Genomic DNA, 5,760 nt, shown 5'->3' with positions numbered 1-5,760 from the left:
AAACTCATGCTGGTCTCTTCAAGAACACTGTCCCACCATCTCGTTCTCTGTCCTCCCCTTCTCCTTGTGCCCTCCATCTTTCCCAAAATCAGGGTCTTTTCCAGGGAGTCTTCTCTTCTCATGAGGTGGCCAAAGTCTTGGAGCCTCAGCTTCAGGATCTGTCCTTCCAGTGAGCACTCGGGGCTGATTTCCTTCAGAATGGAGAGGTTTGATCTTCTTGCAGTCCATGGGACTCTCAAGAGTCTCCTCCAGCACCAGAATTCAAAAGCATCCATTCTTTGGTGATCAGCCTTCTTTATGGTCCAGCTCCCACTTCCATACATCACTAGTGTTTTCTTTAGTCTCTCCTGAATATTCAGGCAAAAGGCTTTAGGGGGCACGATATATAATGAAATCAAGAAGATTTGTGAAATGGCTTTCCCCAAGAGGCCACAAATCCTTCCTGCTCTCTCAACAGTCCGGTGGCCTTACTTCTGCATTCCTATGCAGCAGGTCTACCAGGAAATGTAGCTAACCGCTCTCCGACTCTAGAGGAAATCCACCTTAAGCCTCTTTGGCTAGGCGCCAAATTCCATCTACTAACTGTGTCAGATTTGTGCAGGAGCTTGTGAGTTTAATGCCCTTATACTTTATAACCGGAGTCAGTAAACTGTGCCAAGTTCCTCATTCTGCTGGGTCGCAGGCCATACATTCAAAGTGCACAGCTTCGTCCAAAGAATCACTGGAAACTGTAGTTTGCTCCCAGCATCCTTGATAAATGACAGCCCACAGGATTCTTGGTGGGTGGGCGCAGGATTCAGGTTCGATGAGGCCCTAAGCTCCTGAAGGTAATGGGGCCCTTTATATGTCCAGCTGTCCTTTGTCCACAACAATTTGTCACTGTTTTTTGTGTTGAATATATGCTAGATAGGGACGTGGGAGGCGCTGTGGGTTAACCCACAGAGCCTAGGGCTTGCCGATCAGAAGGTCGGCGTTTCGAATCCCCGTGATGGGGTGAGCTCCCGTTGCTTGGTCCCTGCTCCTGCCAACCTAGCAGTTTGAAAGCACCTTCTCTGGTGGGAAGGTAAACGGTGTTTCCGTGCGCTGCTCTGGTTCGCCAGAAGCAGCTTGGTCATGCTGGCCACATGACCCGGAAGCTGTCTGTGGACAAACGCCGTCTCCCTCGGCCAATAAAGCGAGTTGAGCGCCGCAACCCCAGAGTTGGTCACGACTGGACCTAATGGTCAGGGGTCCCTTTACCTATATGCTAGATGGTCATTTATGGACCTAATAGGTATCTAAAGCCATTTGCACATAACAAAATAAGTATTTTATCAAAGGAATTGTTGAACTGAAATACAGTTAAGGATTCCTGCGTTGCCAGAGTTGGGGTTCAGCTAGATGATCCCTGGGGTCCCATCTACAATTCTCTGATTCTGTGAAAAATGCCTAAGGCTGACTCCTACAAAATAAAACAAAAAAGCCAAGCTTTTGGGGAGGATTGAGCATGCTGAATCTTGAGTGTTAGAAAAGAAAAATAGAAAACTCTCTCACTCACTCTCTTTGTGTAATGGCAGAAGACTTGACTGGCAGGCAATCTGAACAGCAACACTCCTGTTAGAAGACAAGGATACGCCACAACATTTTGTCGCAGCACGTCCCACTAGTTGTTCTGCTGAAGACAGGAGATGTGACGGAATTTGTCTAAATCATGGGTAGGCAAACTAAGGCCTGGGGGCCAGATCCGGCCCAATTGCCTTCTCAATCCAGCCCGCAGATGGTCTGGGAATCAGTGTGTTTTTACATGAGTAGAATGTGTGCTTTTATTTCAAATACATCTCTGAGTTATTTGTTGTTGTTGTTTAGTTGTTTAGTCGTGTCCGACGCTTCATGACCCCATGGACCAGAGCACGTCAGGCACTCCTGTCTTCTCAACTCATGCTGGCAACTTCAAGAACACTGTCCCACCATCTTGTCCTCTGTCATCCCCTTCTCCTTGCGCCCTCCATCTTTCCCAACATCAGGGTCTTTTCCAGGGAGTCTTCTCCTCTCATGAAGTGGCCAAAGTCTTGGAGCCTCAGCTTCAGGATCTGTCCTTCCAGTGAGCACTCAGGGCTGATTTCCTTCAGAATGGATAGGTTTGATATTCTCGCAATCCATGGGACTCTTAAGAGTCTCCTCCAGCACCATAATCCAAAAGCATCAAGGAATTCGTTCATTTTTTTATCCAAAATATAGTCCGCCCCCCCCCCCAAGGTCTGAGGGACAGTGGATCGGCCCTCTGCTGAAAAAGTTTGCTGACCCCGGGTCTAAATGATGAGGTCATGGCGAAAGGCTTTTGATACTCTGAAAGGTGACATCGGAGTCAGGTATGAAGAGAGAGGGAGGAAAATACCTTCCTCTTCTGACCACAACACCCTGTGCCTCATCCAGACTCTTCCCATCATCTTGAAATAAATATTTGTTCAGGTATAAAGGCTGGGTCGCCTCATGCGGGAAGGAAGAAACTGCAAGCAAAAAATATAAAAGGTCTTTTGTAACAGTCTAACATGCCGAGACAAGTTGTTTGGAGGGCCGTGGGGTTGCCAACTGCTCAGGAAATGCCAGCTTTGGTGTGTGCCTCTGCCTTTGGCAGAGATTTGACGCGCAAACATCGGCAAGTGGAGTTTGTTTTTTTTCCTGGCGCAGAGTCAAGTGTGATTACCTGCCAGGTCCAATTCCTCTTTCAAGGACAAAGGAGGCTGGTTTCAAAGTTCGGATGGTGGAGCACGAGTGCGGATTCTGCCGAGGGGCGAAAACAGAGGCACCGCCACCAATATTGCAGAGGAAAATAGGTTTCAAACAGGCAGAGTGGTCCTTTCCCACTCAGGATCTGAGACCCACCCTGACGTTTCCTGAGCCCGTCCTGAAAATGTGTGCACGGGAAATACACTCTGTACATGCTCAGATGCCTTCTTGTTGCTGGGCCAACCCCCTGCCCCTTCTAGTCCCATTTCCATTTCCAAAATGAGAGGCGCTGCCCGGAGGCCAAACCGTCCTCACGTCCTCAGATGGACTTGGGCCGTGAAAGCACTCTGCACGCACTCTGAGAGCCTCCTTCGCTGCAGGAACGGTTAAAGTATCTGGGTATGTTTAGCCTGGAAAAGAAGAGACTGAGAGGAGATATGAGAGCCATCTTGAAAAGTCAAAAGGGTTTTCCTACAGAAGAGGGAGCGAACTTGTTTTCTCCTCCTCCGGAGGGTAGGATTCGAACTCGAACCAATGGGTTCAAGTGATAAGGAAGGAGCTTTGTAAGAGCCGTTTGGCAGTGGAACGGTCAGGAGGCGGTGGGCTTTCCTTCCTTGGAGGTTTTTAAGCAGAGGCTGGACGGCTTTCGGTCATGGATTTGTGTATTGCGGGGGGTTGGACTAGATGATCCTTGATTTCCCTTCCCTAACCATGATTCTGTGATCCTCTCCTTTTCATACGCTTGCATGCTTGAAGACTGTATGCTAGTTCATGTACGCAACAACAGCCAAACGGACATTAAAGGTAAAGGTAAAGGGACCCCTGACCATTAGGTCCAGTCATGGCCGACTCTGGGGTTGCGGCGCTCATCTCGCTTTATTGGCCAAGGGAGCCGGCGTACAGCATGACTAAGCCGCTTCTGGCGAACCAGAGCAGCGCACGGAAACACCGTTTACCTTCCCGCCGGAGCGGTACCTATTTATCTACTTGCACTTTGACATGCTTCCGAACTGCTAGGTGGGCAGGAGCAGGGACCGAGCAATGGGAGCTCACCCCGTCGCGGGGATTCGAACCGCCGACCTTCTGATCAGCAAGTCCTAGGCTCTGTGGTTTAACCCACAGCGCCACCCGCCAGCCCAGAAATGAAGGAAGAGACTATCCCCTGCTTGAAGATCCTGGGCCCCAGGGAAATCAGACTGACCTCGACTAGAGCCAGGGCCTTTTCGGCCGTGGCCCCGGCCTGGTGGAACACTCTCCCACAAGAGACCAGGGCCCTGCGGGATTTGACATCTTTCCGCAGGGCCTGCAAGACTGAGCTGTTCCGCCAGGCCTTTGGGCAGGATGCAGTTTGACTCCTTTGTATAAAATAATCCCGAATTAGGCCCTCAACCCGCTCACAGGTCCTTGTATGGAAACAGTTGGCCCTGGCAATTATTAACCACTCTCAATTCCACCCTGATAATTGCCACCTGCCCAGATTTTAATTAATTTTAAGATGCATTTTAATTAATTGATGTCTGTTTTTATGCTTATTGTGTTGTTTTTATGATGTTAGCCCATGTCTGAGCCCAGTCTTGGCCAGGGAGGGCGGGATACGAATAAAATTTTATTATTATTAAAGAAGAATGGCGGACTATGCCAAAATGGCAAAACTAACCAGGAAGCTGAGGAACCAAGAAGACAAGAACTTTAAAAAAGAACGGGAAAAGTTTATAATATATACACAAGATCTTTGTAAGCAAGTTGAAACATTGGCAGGATTTTAAACAAACTTGTAATGTAACAGAATGTATAGATAACCTAGAAAGATAAATCCATTGGTTTTGAATCCATTGGTTTGGGTTTCAATGCTACTCTTGGCAGCGGCACCTGCCCTGCGGAACTCCCTCGCTGCGAGAAGCCAAGTTACAGGGAACCAGGCAGAGGGCCTTCTTGGTAGTGGCACCCTCCCTGTGGAACGCCCTCCCACCAGATGTCAAAGAAATAAACAACTACCAGACTTTTAGAAGACATCTGAAGGCAGCCCTGTTCAGGGAAGCTTTTAATGTTTGATGCATTACTGTATTTTAATATTTTGTTGGAAGCCGCCCAGAGTGGCTGGGGAAGCCCAGCCAGATGGGCGGGGTATAAGTAATATTATTATAATTATTATTTTAAAAATATTGGAGAAGTATCGATATGCAATTGAAAATAGGACCCATGGAAGGGATGGGTAGAATTCAGAGTAATCTCGGTAATTGGATTCGGAATTGGGTTTTGTTGTATGCTTATATTTTGGAAAATGAAGGTGACCCGGAAACTACAACTAATACAGAATGCGGCAGCTAGACTGGTGACTGGGAGCGGCCGCCGAGACCACATAACACTGGTCTTGAAAGACCTACATTGGCTCCCAGTACGTTTCCGAGCACAATTCAAAGTGTTGGTGCTGACCTTTAAAGCCCTAAACGGCCTTGGCCCAGTAGACCTGAAGGAGTCCACCTCCATCATTCTGCCCGGACACTGAGGTCCAGCTCTGAAAGCCTTCTGGCGGTTCCCTCATTGCAAGAAGCAAAGCTACAGGGAACCAGGCAGAGGGCCTTCTTGGTGGTGGCGCCCGCCCTGTGGAACGCCCGCCCATCAGATGTCAAAGAGATAAACAACTACCTGACATTCAGAAGACATCTGAAGGCAGCCCTGTTCAGGGAAGTTTTTAAATGTGTGACATCTTAGTGTATTTTTGGTCTTTGTGGAAGCCGCCCAGAGTGGCTGGGGAAACCCAGGCAGATGGGTGGGGTACAAATAAGAAATTATTATTATTATTATTATTATTATTATAAAATCAAGTAGGAATTTATTTCCAAAGAAGAAGAAGACTGTGTGGGGAGTGAGAGCGCGGAAAAACTCCAGTGTGTAGCTGAGCCAAATTTGCAGTTTCTCCTTTCAGAATCGATTCACCTGCCAATCTAGCTGTCCAATCGCACCTGCGGAGGGAAGGGCCTAGGGGGAAATTTCAGGGGAAAGGGAGGGGGGGAAAAAGAGAAAGAAGTAAACAGTCTCGTTTAATTTATTGCA

The sequence above is a fragment of the Podarcis pityusensis genome (assembly GCF_964106645.2).
Source record: "Podarcis pityusensis genome assembly, chromosome: 18".
Taxonomy (NCBI): domain Eukaryota; kingdom Metazoa; phylum Chordata; class Lepidosauria; order Squamata; family Lacertidae; genus Podarcis; species Podarcis pityusensis.
The sequence above is the reverse complement of the archived record's forward strand: the minus strand, read 5'-3'. Positions refer to the sequence as shown.